This window comes from Catharus ustulatus, chromosome 3 (genome assembly GCF_009819885.2).
Source record: "Catharus ustulatus isolate bCatUst1 chromosome 3, bCatUst1.pri.v2, whole genome shotgun sequence".
In the NCBI taxonomy this organism is placed as follows: Eukaryota; Metazoa; Chordata; class Aves; order Passeriformes; family Turdidae; genus Catharus; species Catharus ustulatus.
In genome coordinates, this window is record NC_046223.1 from 52,317,768 (window position 1) to 52,338,553 (window position 20,786).

The window sequence follows — 20,786 nt, forward strand, 5'->3', positions numbered from 1 at the left end:
TCTCTGCCTCAATTATGATTAACTCCTTAATGCCATGCTGCCTTACCAAACAATTTGTTAATCAACAGTAAACACGGGTCTCTAACTCACTGCCCCTCCTGCAAGCACGCAAGCAGTGACTCTTCTTCCCAAGTCAATGGCTTTTGTTGCCATAGGGACTTGACAGAAATGGTACCACCTCCTTGCCCCAGGACTAGCACAGAGCTCCAGTCAGAGGCAGTAGCTGAAGAAGACACCTGCTCCAGGAGAAAGGATGTATGCACAATAGAGATGGAGATCTCCCTCATGGTTCTTAAAGTGCTTTTAGAATAAAGGCAGTGCCTGACGGTGTTTGCTCATGCTTCTTTTGTGCCTTTGGGAGGCCTGAAGCTGATTCCCAAGCAACAGATAATCAAAATGGGGTTATGACACGGTTAAGATTTTCAGTAACTGGACAGGAGCCAGAATGTGTCTATACAAGCTGAAATTGTATCATTAGACATGATTAATGTTGTTCCTACATTGGATGGAAAGGAATCACTTAGGTAACTACTTTATCCCTAACTCAGGGAGCACAACATTTTAAGTGATTTTATTCTGTATTCTGTAATTTTGCAACCTTTTGGTATGCTTATTCCTGCAGTTTACTTATAAGTATTCTCCTCTCTCTCTTCAATTTTGGGCAGAAAGATGGAGATATTAAAAAGACATAGGTAATAAATTGTGCACTGTCAGAATGAAGCACATGCGTTCAAATTTACAAACTCCTGTTCAGCTGCTCTCTGTTCCTCTTTCTAAATACTGTCCTCTTTCTAAATACTGTGTCTTGTTTTTTGACAGGCTCCAGCAGGTAGAGCTGTTACAATGCCCAGGGAGCCTGAGGTTCAGCTGTCTCCCACAAAATACATGGCCATAGCACTTTCTCTCATGCTGAGTCTCATGGCTTCACATCCCAATGGTCTGCAGAGGTGGCACAGTTCTGCAGCACAGTGATGAAAATCCTCGTGTGGCAGAGTAGGGAGAGAATGAGAAAACTGAATTATTGCCACCCTTGTCCATGAACATGAATATGTGTATAATCATGTTTTTGTACCAGTTCTTAAATGTATAGCCAGCACTTAGAGAAATGACAGAATCTTAGACAAAATCCCTGAGACATCCGAGGCATGCTAATCTCTGAGACCAGGGCACATCTCTTGCTTTACTGTTTTACTTACCTTTATTCTTCCTCAGCGTCCCCCACCTCAGGAGGGAGTGTGAATGCCACCTGGCAGAGAGATGCAGTGTTTAAAACCACCCCACACCTTGTCCTAGCACAACATGTTGTTCTCCCTCTCTTTTACAAGCTTCCTTTAGCTACTGGAAAGCCCCAGCAAGGTGTCCTTGGAACCTTTTCCAGGCTGAACAACCCCAGCTCACTCAGCCTTTCCTCCAAGGAGAGATGCTCCAGCCTTCTGATCTCCTTCGTGGCCCTCCTCTAGACCTGCTCAAACAGATCTATGTGAAACCACTCTATGACTCTGTGATTTTTTACTTCTGTTATTTCACCTTGGTGACACTGAACTGCATAAACCACGTTTCTTCCTCTGATAAATAGTGCAGACAGCACCCCTATTGAGCATGACTTCCTTCAGCACCTAATGCAACCTCCTCATTTGCAGCACCAGTCTGACCACATCACTCTTTGTGTGTTTATACCCTTACAGGTCACTCTCCCTCACACACCAACACGCAACACCTTCTGCATCAGCAAGTCTAGAAAATTGTATCTTCCCTTCTCTAGTCTGCTGAATAAAAGTGGATTGTAGAGTGGCTCTGTGACTTCCCTTACCTGCAAGAGCTTAATAGTTCTGAATGTGCAAACACTGTCATTTTAATGTGACATGAAAGACGGAAACAATGTTCTCATCTGTTGCAAATGTGTGACTCTTTTAAACAATGTGGACAGTGCCCTCCAAGTGGCACATGATGACAGGACTTGGCCAGTCCATTAAATGATTCACTGTCAACCACTTGAGACCAGAATTGAGAAATTGAGCCTTGGTTTCAGCCTGAAGGCCTAGTACTTTAGAGCAGGATCCTACACTGGACAATGTGTCAGAGAATGTATGGATAAGGAGATTTCTGTATGTTTGTCCACCTAAACAGTTGATTGATAATATCACAGGTCTGTGTGTTGGTCTGCTTCTGGCTTGAATCAACTGAGGTTTTGCTCAGTGTGCTTGAGTGTGGACACCATGAGACCAAATTTAGACGTATTACTCACAACAGCTCTGTTTGCAGGTTTTAGCCCTCTGGAAACTTTCAACCTTCTTGATCACACTCAAAAACACTCAGGTCACAGGACCTGCAACCTGGGTGCTGACAACAAAAGCCATCTGCTGCCGAAGGAGGCGGAGAAGTTACAGTAATTTCACGACTATAAGGCGCACCCTTTTGACTAAAATTTTCCCCCAAAACCAGAAGTGCGCCTTATAGTCCGGTGCGCCTTATCTGATGGACAAAGTGGCAAAATTTGCCGAACCGGAAGTGCGAGCCGCGAGGGGAGTGGCCCCGCAGCAGGGCTGGGCTGTGAGGGGGAGCGGCCCGGCGGGGCCGTGCCGGGCTGTGAGGGGGAGTGGCCCCGCGGGGCCGTGCCGGGCTGTGAGGGGGAGTGGCCCCGCGGGGCCGTGCCGGGCTGTGAGGAGGGAACAGCCCCGCGGGGCTGTCCCTGGCTGTGAGGGGAGAGGTGTCCCATAGCAGCGTCAGGATGTGAGGGGAGAGGTGCTCCACGTGGGGGGGCCTACTAGCATCAGCGCGGCCGCCGCGCAGGGTGGGAAAGCCTCTGGAATCAGGGCAGTGGCAGCGCGGGGCAAGCCCGCCGACATGGGGGCACCCGGAGCACCAGGGAACTCCCGGAGCAGCGGGGCCCTGGGGACGCCGCACGGAGCGGCAGCAGGCGTTCCCCGGCCCTGGGGACACCGCACGGAGCGGCGGAGGGCTTTCTCCGGCCCCGGGGACGCCACACAGAGCGGCGGCGGGCATTTTCTGGCGCCGGGGTCGCCGCACGGAGCGGCGGCGGGCATTTTCTGGCGCCGGGGACACCGCACGGAGTGGCGGTGGGCATTTTCCAGCCCCAGGGATGCCGCACGGAATGGCGGATACAGGCAGGCCCGGGGGCCAATGGCTGCCGGGTTGGGGCGGGGCCTTGGCCAGCAACCGCGTGGGGGGAGCTGGGGGCGGAGCCTCGCTAAAAAAAAAAAAAAAAAAAAAAAAAAAGTGCGCCTTATAGTCCGGTGCGCCTTATCTGATCTGCAAAGTTGCAAAATTTGCCAACTTCCGGGGGGTGCGCCTTATAGTCCGGTGCGCCTTATGGTCGTGAAATTACTGTACTCTGTCACTACAACATTTCCGTCATCCTTTCCTATATGGGGGAAGAATTGATTTTGTTTACACATAAGGAAGTAATTCCATCTTATAGAACAATGAAATCTGAACTGTTTACTATATTTACTCCTAAATTTCAAACTTGTCATACCACTGAATCTTCTACATTTCTTATTAAAAACGCAATGTAAGCCAGTGTAAGAGCAGGTGAATGGAATATTTAGAGCTTACAAGACAGTGAAAATGCAGATGGCCCAAATATTATATAGAAATGGTCTAAAATTGTAGCAGTGTAGGCTGGCTTCTCAAAAAATCTGAAGGAAACTGGGAGCCCAATTGTCTTAAAAATGAATAAGAATAGGAAGCATTTGCAAATCTCTGTTTAAAAATACATGTTTTCTCTCTTATTTTCAGTGAAATCTTTTCTTCTGTTATGTCAACTCATAAATTATTATCAGCTCCAAAATAAATAAATGAACAAGAGACATCCAAATGTCTGTGAGACTGAATTTCAGCCTTATCCATGTGAAATGCGGTGCCCTTATTTCAAATTCTTGATCCAACACTGCTTCAGTTTAATGCCAAAAGGGCATAATACAGTTCAATAATAACTGGCTGCTGGAACCTTCTAGGAATTTTTCCAGACTTCCAACTAAATTTTTAAATGATGGGGCTGAGAGTCTTAAAAGGCTCCCTAAGACCATCAGACCACCTGCACTAATGTTTACAGCCCCTCTTTCCAAAAACCAGCACACCTTTATAGCCACAAGGTTTAATTGGCCCTGTCCACTCAGGAAACGAACTGAGAGCAGATGCTTATAGTTTGCCAGATAATCCCTGGCAGAGATTACAGCCTCCTTACTACAAAAACTACATCTCTAGAAATGAGATAGAAATGGGCTGGTAGCCACTAATAATAGAGAAAGCTAAGATTACTTTCCAAAAAACTGAGGAAAATATAAATTCAGAAGTCAACCTTTCACCTCCTCAAAAACTAAGTTGTGATTCTTGACAGAGTTTTACATGGGATGAATCACCAATCAATTTTAAAGTTGTTATAGATTTACATAACAAATTATTATTTTTCCTACATAACAACTAACTTCTTACTTGCAAAATGCTGTTACAAGGGCAAAGTCCTCCCTGTTTGCCACGGATATGGAAAGGCTCAAGCTACTCTTGTGGTTTGAACAAGTAAATCGAGATGCAAAAAAAACCCCAAATCAAACCAAACCAAAAATGAGCAAAATGCCCAAAGCAGATCATTGATACCTCAAAGTTTACTTTAGAAGCTACTATTCTAGCTGTTGTACTCAAACTGGAAAGGAGATTGCCTCTTCCAGAGCAGTTTCAAAAGGGTAAAATCCTTGAGATTCTTGTGAGATGTTTTTAGGAGGGCCATTGCAAGTCCTAGAACTTTTTTACCAGAAAGATAAAATTTCCTGGAGAAATTTTAAATATTTTCCTGGAGGATTTATAAATAATAATCCATTGTGCCTTCTGATTAAGACCCACACCCATGCACAGTTAATTATTGTTTACCTGGATTTGTTTAAGATAAATTTCAAAGAACATGGTAAGCTGTAGCTGAACTTGCAAGTCTTCCTAGTGAAAAGTTCTTCTAAACCCTGTCTTCGGACTATTTTGTGCTATAAAAGAAAAATCAGCCCAGAGTGAAAGAGGTCTGTTGTCAGTCTGTTACAGCTGCAGAAGGCTGGCTTGTAGGTCTTTCTAGTAACAAGTTTGCACCTGAAAGTTGCTCATACTGCTATCAGGTGGTAGCAGGGCCAGTAAATATTGGTAGCCTTTCTGAATGCTGCAGTTCATTCTTTCTCTTATGTGCACTGTAATACTAACAGTATTGTCTATGACAGGGGGTCTGAGTGGGTTTTGGGGAATGCAGAATGAATGGGAAATTCTATCTGTAAGATTGGTTAAGCTCAATGAGGAGTAAAACAAAGAACCAAAGTGAAGAGCTCCTGTGCTGTGTCTGTGGCTGCAGGATGAATTTCAGATACATTATGGAGCTCTGGCTGCAGAAAGCAGGATCATATCATCTATGGAGAAGGAGATTTTAATGAACCATTGAGTTGCCATCCATAACGTGTAGTCAGAGGGGATTTTGCAATTCACTTTCCCTGGGAAGAGGCCTGGGAGAAGCTGCAGGGGCCACAAATGCAGAATCATTTACATGCTAACCCACAGGAGTTAGCACTTCTGTGCTTCTTGGCAGCCTGGTTGAAGTTGGCTTCATCAGGTGCTGGGAAACACTGTAGAGATGGCTGTGCTAGAATCCAGCAATGTCACTGGCTCTCAAAGATACAAGCCTAGAAATTCAAGCAAGAAGGTTTCAGTTTTTTGCTTTGCCCCATTAAGCTCAGCCTTTTCATCTCTTGGATAAAAAATGTATTCCAGTCTTAGGGCTTATGACTTTAGACAACAGAGGACAATTGACTTGTTAAAATTTTCGCAGTGAAGGCACTGAAACCAAATCCTTTCCATTTTTCCTTTGTTTTACAGGCCGTCTTGTGCCCAAGGTCTACTGGAGGCTAACAGCTGAGCCCCTTTGCTGCAGAATAAATGGAGACTTGTCCCTCCTTCCTGGAAATTCCTGATCCTCAGAGTGTGACCCCCAGTTTGTCCCAGGAGAAGAAATCCTGGGCCTGTGTGGGTCTTCTCCAGGTCAAGAGGTCTCAGCAAAGCATTGGATCGTAAGGCTCAGATCTCTATGAGAACTCAGTCTCAAGCTGATCCCAACTCAGCAGTGTGGAAAAAATCTGAAAAGTCTGAGCAGCATGGTGACCAGGTGTCAGATAATCCAGGGATTAGAACAAGCAAAGATGGCTTATTTGTTTTTGTTGTGGTTTATTTTGTCCTACTAATTCTTCAAAAGAGTAAACATTTAAAAAGTTGAAAAAGTGATCTCACTATAAAGGCTGAGTTTGGCAGAACTGACATTTTTACTCATTAACAAATAACACTATTTGTTGTCTCATGCAAGAGGCAGGACTGTAGTGGTAAGTCCCTTGAAGCCTTGAAATCTGAGATCACTAATATTGATACATGAATTAAGAGAAAATGAGACAGACACATATATTGGTTAACCTCTCTCAGGTATCTATGCCAAAGTTGCTCAATCAGGGCTTACCCTCTCAGGGGAGATTATTTTCCTCAGACTCTGATGACTAGAAAATCATTGACTGTCAAAGGAGGCTGCACTGCACCTAAATTTTTATTTCAGATCTATGTCAAAGGTCTCTTCCTAACTTTCCTTGTTTTCATGTTTCCTCACACTTTTTTCACGTGAAATGCACCCAGCTGACAGTGGTGGTGAAAGACACAATCCTGCCTTTACTTACCAGCAGGTACAGCATAAGAAGCAATGATGTGATCTTCCCCAACACTTCTTTGGTAGTGTGCTCCAGCTCCTGATTTATGAAAGGGAAAAGGTAGAAAGGTTGCTTCAGCTCAGTCAAGTCCCTCCTCCTTCCTGATAGTGCCAATTAACTGCATTTTTGTTTTTGAGAAATGTGGAAAAGTTTTGGATCTCTGCATTAAAAGAGAATTTTTCTTAGAATGATAGAGTGCCCAAACCAAATACAGATCTGCTGTACTCAAAATATGACTTTAATAATACAGACAAAAGGTCTTGGTTTTGCTTTGTTAGTTTGGATTATCTGTCATCAATACTGATAAAACCAGAAAACCCCGAGCTCCTGTAGATAATTTACATGTCCACTTGAAAATATCTTGACCATTTATGTACTCTGGTATCTTTTTTTTCCCTCCAGGGTGCAATGGATTTTTGCTCTGAAACCAGAAAAAACATTAATGGAGAATGAGCTGCATGTATGGGCTACAGAGAATTGCTTTATATTGTCACTTTATAGAAATGTTTCTAAAGGAGGTCTCTGGGGTTTTGAAGGAAGCAGATAAAGAATTAAGTGTAGTTTGAAAAATATAATCACATTCACATATTCCTGAAGAAGGGCTTGACAAAGACCTTGATGAAAGCATGGTAGGGCCCAACTAGAGAAGCTTTCAGAGATACACTTCATAATGCTATGATAGGGGTTCTCTTCTGGGTCCAGTGACAGTAGAAAAAGTGATTCTCAGCTACTTTTTTCTTTCACAGCTCTCCTGTTAACATCACAATTGCAAAAGCATTTTCTAATTCATGTCACTGTAAATCAACAAAGCTAATTCAGAGGAAATTAAATCAGAGGAAATTAAAGACTTGGTGGGAAAAAAGCTTGAAATATTTCAACTAACTGTAAAACTAGGTCGCAAACATTAAGACAAGTCACTCTGCAGATCAGAGTTATATAACCTATAGGAGGAGGCAGTGGAAACTAGAGAAGGGAGTAAGAAGAAATTTAACTGCAAGGAGATCCATCTCTGCAGGCTTGAAAGACTGTCACCACCACTACCAGGTTCTGGGAAAGCAAGAGCTCTAGTCTCATGTCACTTTTATGATGAAAAGTGATTTTGTAATATTGACAAATGAGAACACTTGTGAATCAGAAAGCTTCTGATATGAACAGAAATCCTTATGGTTCAAGCAAGCTCAGTTTAGAACAGGGCTCAATTTCTGGACTCAAACTCAGTCAAGCTTGACTTATGTTTAAAAAGAAAAAATAAAATTAGTGGTTTGAGATACAGCCCCATGATACATGGTACAAAGGGTGTAAAGGACAAGCTTTCTGTCAGCTACTTTTACGTTCTTATCTGGGAGGCTTCATGGTGAAGAGGCTTGCCACAGCTCACATATAACTGAAACCAAATGTATTGCTATTTGCACAGCTTCCCATTAGTGAAATTCTACATTTATACACATAATCATTCCAAAATTGCATTTCATGGTTTGGTTTGCTTTTTTATCTTCCAGACTTACCAACCTATGTAATTGAGACAGCCCCACCATTCATTATTTCCTGTTTTATTAGCAGGGAATAGGAATATTTTCATAATGCTAACTGTGGAATATTAAACTCTCATAAATCTGTTTAAAGTTCAAAGAAAAAAAATATTAAAATAATAAATTTTTTAAATCAGCAGATGTTTCTCAAATTGGTACTAAATTTCAAAGCTTCTAACTCTTGCAGAAGCCCTAAAATCCATTAAAGACACTGTTCTGCCAAAAGCTGTTGGCTGGATCCTGTTAGGCTCTTTGTGTTCATCTCCATACACACAAAATATAATTTGTTTTCTGGTCACTACCTGTCTACCTGGCATCTCTGGCTGTGCAGCCAGGGGATTTTTCCCATGAATAGGCTGTGGTTTATTACACAGCCTGATTCTTGGCCTGGACAATGGCAACACTAGTGTTTTCTTTGCTTTGTACAAGATTTGTTAGGCTTCCTTGTTCAGTGCTTTCTCCAAGCCAAACCCTGCTAAGCCTGAGCAACACCCTCATGATTCATCATCCCCCCATACAGCAGCAACATGTTGCTCAGTTTCTCAGAACAAACCAACATCTGCCACGCCACAACTTCCAAGGCAAGCCGAGGTAATCACTGCTGTGCCATAAACTGGGAGGGTAGTGACAACACTGGTACTGCTAACGCCACAAGGGTTGTTATTCTGGCATCCTTAGGGCACTGCACCACTGCTGCTGATCACGGAGGCGTAGGTTTTAACCTCTCTAGCAACAAAGAGCTTGACCTTTTAACCAGGTCTGCAAAAAGAAGTGATACTGGTTTCTGCTAGAACATATATAACTCACAAACAGTTTTCTGTATGTTCAGAAGCATCCAGAAAAGTTGAAATATTGAAAACATTCTTGCTATTTTGAATATGCTTCTAATGAAGTTATTTTCAGCTGTCACAATTGCTCTCTTTAAAATCTGAGAAAAGGCATAAAAGGCAGTATTGCTTCACCTGCTTCAATCAGTGCCTGACATAAGCAAATTGGGATGCAAGGACAGAGAGGACAAAGAGGAAGGAAAGCAGCTTCTTCCTTTCTTTTCAGATCAAGGTGTTGGTTTTGTTGCCATGGGTGTTGCATTTGAGGTGTGGCTGCATTGGCATCCTGAGGAGCAACAGGCTCAGATTGTTTGCCAGCTTTAGAAATCAGTTAAATTCAAAACCGTCCACAGTTTCAGTGTACCTTTGAAATATGCATCCTTTTAACAACTCTGGAAAAGGTGGCTATCCCTATTTTACATAGAAACACATGTTTGGAGGAGGTAAGTGGCATTGCAGAGTTCCAGCACTGTTCCTGCACTCACTGGGTTATTGGACATTTTCTGTTCATCCCTCATATCCCTGTGTAGGCAAAATTGAGGTTCCCACTCAATAAAATAACAGCTAAGGTCAAGCCCCTGTAGGTTCTCTTCCCTCCTAAACCCTCACCAAACAAACTGCTGAAAGATGATGACTTTCCTGAGGCAAACTATGACACTGAAAGCCCAGGTTGCACATTCAAGTCACTAAAATCTTTCTCCACAGTACACCCACATGAATCACAAGCTGCAGCTGTAACAAGATGCAATTGAAAAATAACATTAAGAGCAAACCCTTGCGGTATTTGGAATTTTGGCATTTCACATCAGGGTTAGCTGCCATTCAAACATTCTTGAGCTGCTCCCTCACTGACACATTTTTCTTACAAAAGACTTTCAGGATGCCCTCCTTGTCAGCATCACTCACTTCTTCTGTAGTTCACTTACTGATTTGACCAGTCACAGCCACTCTGCATTTTCTGGGAGAAAATAAAAGTACAGTAGTTTCACGAATACAAGCCGCACGGATTATAAGCCGCACCCCCGGTGCCTCGACAATGTTGCTGTCTTTGTCAATAGATAAGCCGCACCCCGAATATTAGCCGCACTTTCGTTCGTCGCGAGAATCCGTGCGCAGCTTTCACAAATTGGCCAATTAGTAACAGGATCGCGGCATAGCGGGCTTTACTGGCTCGGGGCGGGGCCAGGAAGGCTCGGCCCGCTCATGGTTGCCGACGGGGCCGGGTGGCCCAGCTCAGCGCCACGGCTCGGCGGGGCTGGCCGGCTGGTGCTGCCGCCACCGCCGGGCTCGCTGGCCCCCCTCTCCCGTCAGCACCGCCCCGCTGCCGCGTTCGCTCGCCCGGCTGGCAGGGCTGCCGCCGCCGGGCTCGCCGCCCGCCCCGCTGCCGCTTTCGCTCGCCCCGCGCCGCGCCTCGCGAGCGCCGCGCCCGCCCCGCGGTGCTTTCGCTCGCGGCGGCGGCGCTTCGCTCGCTCGCCGCGGCGGCGCTTCGCTCGCTCGCGGCGGCGGCGCTTCGCTCGCGAGCGGCGGCGGCGCTTCGCTCGCTCGCCGCGGCGGCGCTTCGCTCGCGAGCGGCGGCGGCGCTTCGCTCGCTCGCCGCGGCGGCGCTTCCGCGAGCGGCGGCGGCGCTTCGCTCGCTCGCCGCGGCGGCGCTTCCGCGAGCGGCGGCGGCGCTTCGCTCGCGAGCGGCGGCGCTTCGCGAGCGCCGCTTTCGCTCGCCCCGCCGGCAGGGCTGCCGCCGCCGCCACCAGGCTCGCCGGCCGCCCCCTCCCGTCTGCACCGCCGCCGCGTTTCCTCGCCCTGGCCGGCACTGCAGGCCCCCGCACCGCCGGGCTCCCCCACGCTGCTGGCCCTGATTATGCTGGGCTTCCCCCGCTGCCAGGCAGCCCCACCCGCCGGCCTTCCTGCTTCTGCCATGCTCCCCTGCACTGCTAGCCCCAGTTCTCCCGGGCTCCCCCGCCATGCTGGCTCAGGCTCTGCCGCCCTCCCTGCCCCGCCCTGCTGGCTCAGGCTCTGCCGCCCGCCCCCCACACTGCTGGCCCCGCCTCTGCCAGGCTTTCCCACCTCAGCCGGGGCCGGCCGGGCTCCAGCTTGGCTTGGGGCTGCCGCGGGCTCTCACTTCCGTGTTGGCAGCTTTTAGAATTTTGTTAATAGATTAGCCGCCCCGGAATATTAGCCGCACTTCCGGGTTTCCACCAAAATTTTGGTCAAATTGGTGCGGCTTGTATTCGTGAAATTACTGTATTAAAAAAAGTAGCTCCTGATGCTTTTTATAATTTCTGTGTGGTTTCAGGGTTTTATTCACTAGAATACATAGGAAAAAATTTTTTTTTGGAAGGACATGTTGTCCTGAGTGTCTGCTCTCAGAAGACTTCTACTGTAAAGAGACAAGAGCAGATAAAAATGTGGGTTAATATTAACTGATTGCAACTGGAATGGCACTTGTCTAGAGCATGTACATTTGTCCTTTGCTCCCACATCTTTCTTGATTGATGGCTGAAAGATTTTCAATTAGAGCAGCTGATAATTACTCAGTCCACATTTTAGTCCAGAGTAGTTTGAAAAAGTTTTAACATTTATAACTGCTGAAGAGCTATGAGCAAAAACTTGTGTCTTTTATGTGAGAAATGGTTCCTTGTTTGTGCTGCTATAAAAGCTGTTACTAAGTCAGTAATATTTCAACATATATAATTTGCTAATTGTACAGTTAATAGTCTTCCCTTTGCTTGTAATCCATCTTGTACTACACAGGGAGCAAAGGAAACGTCATGGATGCCACCCTGGACTGAAAAAGAAGCCAGCACTTCACAACATATTATCTTCAGCAACAGCAGCCACATCGGTCGTAAACTGGTCCTGCTGCAACACCTCCCACTCCAAACAAAGAGGCAGGTCCAGATTCAGCTTTGTCCCTGGATCCAGCTGTCCCCAGCAGCCTTGTCCCAAGACTTTTCCTCAATAGACCTGAGGAGTCCAATGTGCCAGGTGCAAGCAGTGCAGATGGTGCTGGGCACAGCTTTGCTTTAAGGCAGCATCTGACCCTACACCAAGAGGCTGCAGCCTCAATGACAGAGCTCAAGGTTTGGTCCTCACTCTTCAAATGGACAGGACATTCGCTGTCCCTCCAGGATGAATATTTCTTTTCACTTCGTTACACGTAACTGCAAGAACATTTATCTCTTCCACATTTACTGACTTTTTCCTGTACAGAAGTTCCTTAATGAAAATTAAGTCATTATTATTATTATTATTATTATTATTATTATTATTATTATTAATTCACCAGAATCAAAACTTCCATAAAACTGATCCCTAAAAATTCCATTTATTGACAGTGGTCAATTAAAAAATTATTTTCTACTATTTAGTGTTTTTATAATTCCATCTGTTGTGAGATAAATCTAAAAAATCTATAGGAAAAGTTATTTAGAAACATAAACTAAGGATTTACCAGAGTCATTTTCATAAATCCTTTTGTTTTGATAAGATTAAGTATTTCATCTCATTAAGCACTGCTTTTGTTGTTCTACAAAAATAAAAGGAATATTATAATTAAGTGCCTAAGTCTGCAAATGGAGTGTTACAGTCTTATTTTGTCCAGATTTGCTTTTTCCGGTGGGAAAGGTTCCTATATGTTTTTTTTTTCTTTTTTTCATTTTCAATTTTAGTGGTCATGCAGGCTCTTATCGGCTGCAAAAACAAACAAGAAAACTGCAATGTCCAGAAGCGGAAGCAGGCTGGTAAAAGGTTCAATACAAGCTCATAAATCTCTGATTATATAAATTATATTTGTTAATAATAACATATTCTACTAGTCACAGTTGATGGAACTAGGACTATTAAAGTTAAAAGGAAACTATTACACAGAGGAAGAGAGAAACATCCTTTTAACATCCTATAAGAGATATTAAATAATTATTATTATTATTATTACAATGGGCAAAGTTTTTGCTTTAAATGGCACTCATGACATTATGGTCTTTCCTTAATTTAAACCCACATGAAAAGAATGGACATTGCAGAGTTGTGAGTAAATGAGGATGCAAATGAGGAAGAGGAGGAGAAGAGAATGTCAGAGGAAGATCTGTGTGTTGGGCAAGGGATGTTTCCTTCACAGCTGCAACTTGCTGATCAGTTAACACAACCCATGAGAGGAGGAAGACCTATTCAGATGTGATACAACAGTGGGTTCTTAGCAGCTACGTGCACCTTTCTTCCTCATTTAAGCAGGTGCTGCCAGCCACCAGCACAAGTCTAACCACAAGTTTCTTCTGTGCCATTTGGATTCAGAGCAGTTTACTGGTCATTTAAAGCCTCCAGGAAATTTCTATTGACAAACTTTTGGAGATAAAAATATAGGTCTTACACATTCTGAATCTGAGTCAGAAGTTGCCATCACTTGAAAAATATGTATATAAACCTGCAGTGTTTTATAGAAACTACGAGATTGTTCATAAAACTTGAGTGAAAAGGTATATTATAATACTATTAGTTGTACAGTTTTGATGTTCTGCCTTTCAAAAGATCAAGATTACTGAACAACGTTGGTTTCCAGTGCAGTATCTGGGTCACCTAGGATGAGGTAGGGGTAAAGAGAGGAGTCCTACTGAGAAGACTGTCTAACATCTAAGTATGGTTATGAAATCAAATAGTAAAAGAATATCTCTTGCTGATACATCCAGCCTAGCGCTTCACTCTAGACAGTCACAGTTGGCTGACAGCAGGAATAACACCCAGAGTGAAGCACTGCAGTTTTGCCACTGCTTTGCTGCCTGATCTGTTTCCCCTCTCCTTTTGTTCCCAGCACATTTCCATCCCACTCGTTGTCCATTTTTCCTATTGGCTTTAAATACACCATCAGTAAGTCTAGAACAGAAAATTAATTAGGTGATGAGGCTGAGTAGCTGCTGGTTGTGGCATAAAAGTAATTTCTCCAGGCTGCTGTCTACTACTGATCTACACAGAGTGGTCCTTCCTGGCCTCCTCCCCCTGTTCATAGGATGTTTGCAATCTCTCCTGGGAAGGGTACAACTTTAATTGGAAATTAGGGCAAGAGGGTGGAGGCTCCTAGAACATAATTATAAAGCACCTTGCTATGTCCCAGCACAGCCATGGGAAAGCAGCCTGTAAATTTAATTTCGGTGCCGTGATGGCTTCTCTGCCAGCTGTCTCACTGCCCTCAAGCGATCGCAGAGGAGCTGCTCCCCAGTCCCAAGTGCTGGATGACTGTGCCTCCTGTGCCCTTGCCAAGGTTTGGAGTAGCCCAGCCCTAGCCCGAGGGGCATTTTCTACCCAAGAACTGATACTGAATGTCTCATCACCAGCGTCTCAACCCAGGGTGTTCTGCCGATTCAGCTCCTTAGGACAGCACGGTGTATTTCCTAATCTCTTGTGACAGTAGAAATACACTGGCTGCCCTAAAGCTCTGGGAGAGGCTTTCTGTTGCCCAAACCAGCTACTTCATGCTGGGCTTAATTTCATGTGAGTAGATGTTCTAGATGCCTACTATTTACATCTAGATAGTATTTTGTCCCAAAGCCTGATGGGAATTGCCCTTTGAGGGATATTAATTCATATATTTTTTTGTTTGCAAGAGGTTGATAATAGTCCTACTTACATAGCCATGGGGGAAGAAGGAAGTACCATGATAAAGCTCTGTGAGACTGATAACACACATTTGAACATCCGCTGCATGTTAGTTCATTCATTTTTTTTATTGCTAGGCCAGCCTACATTTTCATTATGTTAATACAGATTAAATGAAGCACCCTTACATTAGAAAATTAAAACACCTGTAGAGCTGCAGCAAGGCATGGGTCACATTTTTAGTGGCAGGAGCATAAGGCAGAGGCACTGTGTTATTTGGCATTTCTCTGCCTTCAAAATGTTTTTCACAGGCTGTCAAAAACTCTTTGTGTTTGACTTGGCAAGGACTCTGAAAACCAGGAGAGTAAATGTGGAGGAGCCCTAGTACAAGCCCAGTCATCTGTAACTTGCCTTAGTCCTCTGTGATCTCTCATCTGATAACCTTCAAAGCAGCCTCTCTGTTTGGATGGTGACTTGAAAGAATCTCTTTGGATTACATTAGCTTTACATTAGCTGTACTACTGTTTTTAATAGCAAAGCAGCTACTGTATTTACAAGAGAACCAGGCCAGTTCTGGGGCAAATAGATTACTCACTACAAAGCAAATCAGATCTCAGCTTCTCAGATATCTTTAAACTTTCGAATTTGTCATTTATTACTATTCTCATGCACTAGAAAATAAAAATTAATTATCTAAAATGACAGGCCTACATGCTTTGGAAGAAAGTTCAAATTTTTCATTTCAAAATTTTATTATTCTAAGATTTGGAAAGAAGTACACCAGGAAAAGGAAGCTGAAATAGGTATTTTGGTTTGGGATGGGGTTCATGAAAGTAATCTAAATTTAAAAAAAAATCCCTGAAGAATCAATCATTTAGGCAGAATTAATATCAGACTTCTGAGGTTTTTTATGCAGTAAGCTACAAACAAACATAGCTCAGACTGAGGCTGTTTTGATGACACAAGGTTGATGAATATCAAGCCAAATTTCCAATATTAATCCAAGCTGGTGCACCAGCTGTAGCAATGTTTACTACATTAGAGCAAACCATCCTTTTCCAAAACATACACTGTATATGACCAGTGTAATATTCTGTATAAACTAATACTATATACAGGAGGTGATGGTCCACTGCGATCCCTGAAACCACCTTTCCTCCTCGGAACTATTCTGGTTTGTGTTAATTACACTCCTGTGTCAGATTCCAGAGCAAGCTTTAAGCTGCTTCACCAGAAGGAGGTGGAAATGTATGTGAAGAAGAATTCTTTCCACTTTCTTTGAACTTTTAAAGGACTTATTTCTGCAAGCACCACAGTTCCCAAGTACCCTCAGGAGCTTGGGAGATGAAGGCAGAACATGTCATTTCAAGTCCACCACTGCAAAAAGAGCTTTATCAAACAGTTCTTGTGTCCTTGCTTGTCTTTACTGTGTAGATGGAGAACCAAAGAAGTTTGGTTTAACCTTCTTCTTCTCCTTTATTTCTCTTTTTTTTGCAGTGCTCCCTCATACTGGCCTTGATGCTCTTTAAGCTTGCACTGCCAGAGAGATGAGCAAGGCTCCTCACGCGGTCAGGGTGAGGAGTGCTCCAAATCTGGCTGGTGCATGGCCAGCTGAGAATAATTGTGCTCTAGGCTGGGTAAGAGAAAGGAGGAACTTAAAGGATGCCCAAGACACCAGTGGGGATGACAGTTATTACCTCTTGCGGCAGTCACAGGAAATTAGGCAGCAGCTGAGACAGGAGCACAGATTTGGAAGGCAGTCTGCTACTTAGGCAAGGATGGTTTGAAAGGTATGGAGCAGACAAAATGCAAGTTTTTGCTGTTGAAACAAGAAGTTGTGCTGGAGGAAACTCAGCATTGTCACCTCTGAGTGACAGTGCTGCCCCTGGATATTGCCATAGGCAGTGCCAGAAGTTTAGGAGCTCTTGATGTGATAAATGCTGGATGGAAATCAGAGGCCAACCCTCAGACTGTTTTTCAGATCAGCCTCCTATGACAGATGAATGGCAAAGCTGGGATAAGATAATAACAAGATGATAAGCAATTTTCTCCGATAGCCAGAGACTGCACTTGGTGGCTCAGGAGATCTTCACCTGTGCTCTGACTCAGGGCAAAGCGTAAAGTCTCACCTCTTTGTGCTCACCCTCCTGTTACTAACTCAGAGAATTTCTTGGCGTCAAAGCATCAGGGCTAACAATTATGAACATAAAGAGGTGTGTCTGTTCCCTCCCTTTTTCTGTGTATTATACGTGGGAGTATTTTATGAAATATTGTAAATCTTGACACGGTGAATCCTTGATTTACAAAATTCTTGGGCTAACCACTGTGAGTCTCCAAATCTCTAACCTTTCTCTGCCCCCACACAAAAACCTCTCAGAAGAATAAAATGGCAGTTTCAACTTGCTAGTAACTTGTTTGGGACTGTAGGCTAAAACAGAAGGAAAATTCCCACTCGGGTGGGCAACCATCCCATCCTGCTGTGAAGACACGAGCCGTGTCACACAAGGGCCAAATGAGTCCTTTGGGCTTCTACCTTAGAAGTGCCTTCCCCGAGAGGCAGACATCATGGGCAGCTCCTCTTTCTGCATGCTGGTGCATTCAGAAAACAGTGCCCAGAAAATTTGTTGATGCTACTGAAAAACTGCAAGGCAACACAGAGCACACACTCACATGAAGGAGTTGCAAAGGTAATTTGGCTGCTAATCACCCCAAGCCATTTTGCTCTCAGGACTGCAAGTAGATTTTGGGATACTTTGTACTAAGCTAGGGTTTTCTCTTGAACCTCAGTTGTTGCTTTTCTCTTCTTTTGAGGGTTAATTCTAAAACAGCCTGAGAAAATCTCAGTTCTTATAATTTTCCTAATGTCAGCAGGATTTTTACTTCAAGCCTTTTTATTTAAGAAGAAGAGAAGGAGGGTTAAGGGATAAAAGCCTTGTTGCATTAATATTTTGTGTAAGCTTCAGATATGATCCTGGTAAGCACATGTGCTTGTCAAGATAGGGTGTGGTAAACTGAGGACAACTTATGGAAGAAGCAGTAAGGCTTCACAGAAGTGAGGTGAGAAGCATTTCATATGGGAAAACATAAGAATGAAAATCCAGAAATAACAGCGCAACCCCGAGTGTGGTTTACACAACTTTGGTCCATCCTCATTCACATTGAGGTCAACTATGGACCAATTGTGATATTATGAATGTGTTCATATAAATATTTTATGTAATATTTGTCCTTCATTTTTCATGTTTGAATTTTACTTGTTTGTTGTTTTCCTGAGGGCAAGGTTCTAGGGCACCAGTTACTTTGTAAGAAGTGGGAAGCTGGGCATGTAAGCCAGGTCTACAGCCAATAATTAAATCTTCTGGGTTTACACTATCTGTGGAAAAATCCTGCAGTCAACATCTGCCTCTCTGTTTGATCTACATTTGTACAATCAAGGGCAATTTAAAGTGCTTTATGATGGATTCTCCATGGATACCTAATATAATTTCCTTTCATTATGATAGTAGAGTAGGTTTTCACAAAACTGTTTTTACTGAAAAACAGATGGCTTGGGTAAACTAGGGCACAAGTAAAAGCATGTATCATAAAAGCTACCCAAGAGAGGACAGTTTGATCTAATCTCACCACATTCACTTTAAACAGGAAAACTTTGCAAGTTTGAAATTCTGAAATTTTTCCTGTAAATTTTCCTCACTCCCAGCAGCCACATGCAAAATCCTATGATACATCCACATTTTCACTTTGATCATGAAAAATGAAAAGCAAAATTGAAAAAATAATTAGTGCATCACTTCACATGCAGGAAATCTATGGAACTAACCACTGTGTGCAGATGGGCATAGGAGCCCTAATATATCAAGTCATTTAAGGAACCATCTATGAAAACAGCTCTGGTGGCCCCATCAGAATCATCTGCAGCCTTAAGGTTATTCAGGTGCCTGTTTGCATTTTGGCACTTAGCACTGAAGAATTTTTCAGATAAAATTGAGGCCCAGACATTCCTATGCATCTGCACCAAAGCAACAATTCTCTTGTTGAAAACAAAATTTCTGGTAAAAGCAGTATTTTGACAGTGTGGAAAAAGATAAAGGAAGACCCCACTGATTTAATCTCTCCTTCCCGATTATTATCAGTCTTTTAAATCTCAGGCTGGAATTTCCAATTCCAACGACTCAGAAGGAGCTCTTTGTTCAGATCACTATCCTTCTAACAAGATGATTTGAATCAGAGTGTGCAAATGAGCCAATCCCTTTTTCCCTTATCATGAGCTTGGTTGTTTCATTCTTTTCTTAAATTTGTTTATCTTCAGAACACTGAGAAATCCACTGAATATAGAAATGTATGAGGAAGTGTTCCAAGAGATTGAATTATAAGAATAACTGTCACACAAAGTGATGCATCAAAAGGAAAGATGAATCTTTTCCATGTGACCATGTTGTGCATCTAACAAAATGTGATTTAATTATGACCCAAACTCTGCTAATCGTACATACATTGAATTGTCCTTTATTTTGAAGATGATGTATCAGGTGTAATTCTTGTTTCTTACCTTATATGTACCAGTGTCCTATTCCAGAAGTAAACAGAGCTGCTGAATGGAGCATGCATTAGAGATATCATTGATTCTGAACACATAAAATAAAGGGGTTGCACTTCAATAATGAAGTGTCACAGTCAAGAAAATAAATTAATGTTTTGCAAGTGATGTCAATGGGGTCAAAACTTCAGTCTTGTCAGTAGTTCATACAACAAAATATGCACAGCAAATACAATTGCAAACTAGATTGTATTTGAATTATTGATTAAGCAGAATGTATTTTAAGACCAAGTGGCAAGTGCCTGAGGAATGTAAAGTGAAATGTGGACATATTTGCAGAGAAAACTGAAAAGACCAAGATGTTCAAGCTCTGGCAGAAACACCAGAAATTAAATTGAACATGTTAACTTACCAGCAGGAAGTTCTCATTATTTCTTTTGTTTCAGTTTCTACCTGTAGGGCTGCTAGACGTTCCACTTGTTTTCAACACAATTTCAATTTCAACACAATTTCATCATTGATTTTCAGTACTGCCGTTGAATTAGATAAAACATGTTTGTTGGAGGATGTTTCCTTAACTCTTAATTTGACAGGAATAGCAGCAATGTGTTTGGCAATCATCTTTATTTCTGTTGTTGTAACAGACCTAATGTTCCCAAGAGCCTCAGACATCTGTTCTTCTCTGCTCTTTCTTTAGCATTGCTGTTGGGCACACTGAAACTTTAAGTCCTTTATTGTGCAGCCCTTAGTGTTTCAGTGTCCTTTTCTCTTACAGACAAGACTTGGATTGAGAACCCTGACTAACAGAGGTAAAGAACTAAGGCGATGTCTTCTCTTCCTCTAACTTCTCCTTTGCTTGAAAATCCAAACTTTCTGATTGTGACTTAGCTCAAATCAATCTCACAATTTGCTTAGTTAACACTGTATTTGACCTTAAATTGTAGACTAATTTAACTATTTAGTTCAAAATCTAGCAGTTGGTAGTTAATTAACAATCTGATAAATCAAGGCACATCCTTGGCTCCTGGATTCAGCTTCCTTTTCTATCAGAACTGATTATATTTGACATGCTGTTTTTGCCATGCACCCCTGTTGCAGAAGTCACAGAAAACAACACTGTCATCTGTAAAACAGTTTTATCCTTCTTCTCACGGTTTTTCTGCTGCAGGATTTAGGATATGTTTTTGTAGGAATCTGTGTTGAACTGGCCTGCCATGGCTGGAAGCAAGCTGCCCTAAAGGCAGGATTTCACTTGAGTACTAGTACCTGTGATACTTCTGCTTGTTGGATTCCCACCCACCCACCTTGTTCTTGAAGGGAAAGCCTTTCCAGTGAGGGCTTGGGGCAGGGAGCCAGGCTACAGTCCCTGATGCTCTGCTGGGGTCAGCAGGTTGCTTCATTCCTCCTCTCTCCCAGGAATGAAAAGTGGCAGTGGGAAATGGGGACTGGGACTGGTCCCGCAGAGTCACCAACCCTGTCACTTCTCAGACACCTTTAGGGAGGAGGAGGAGGAGGAAAAGGTAAGAGAGGAGGTGGTGAAACTGCCAAAATCAGCAAGGGAGAGGAGAGAGGAAGG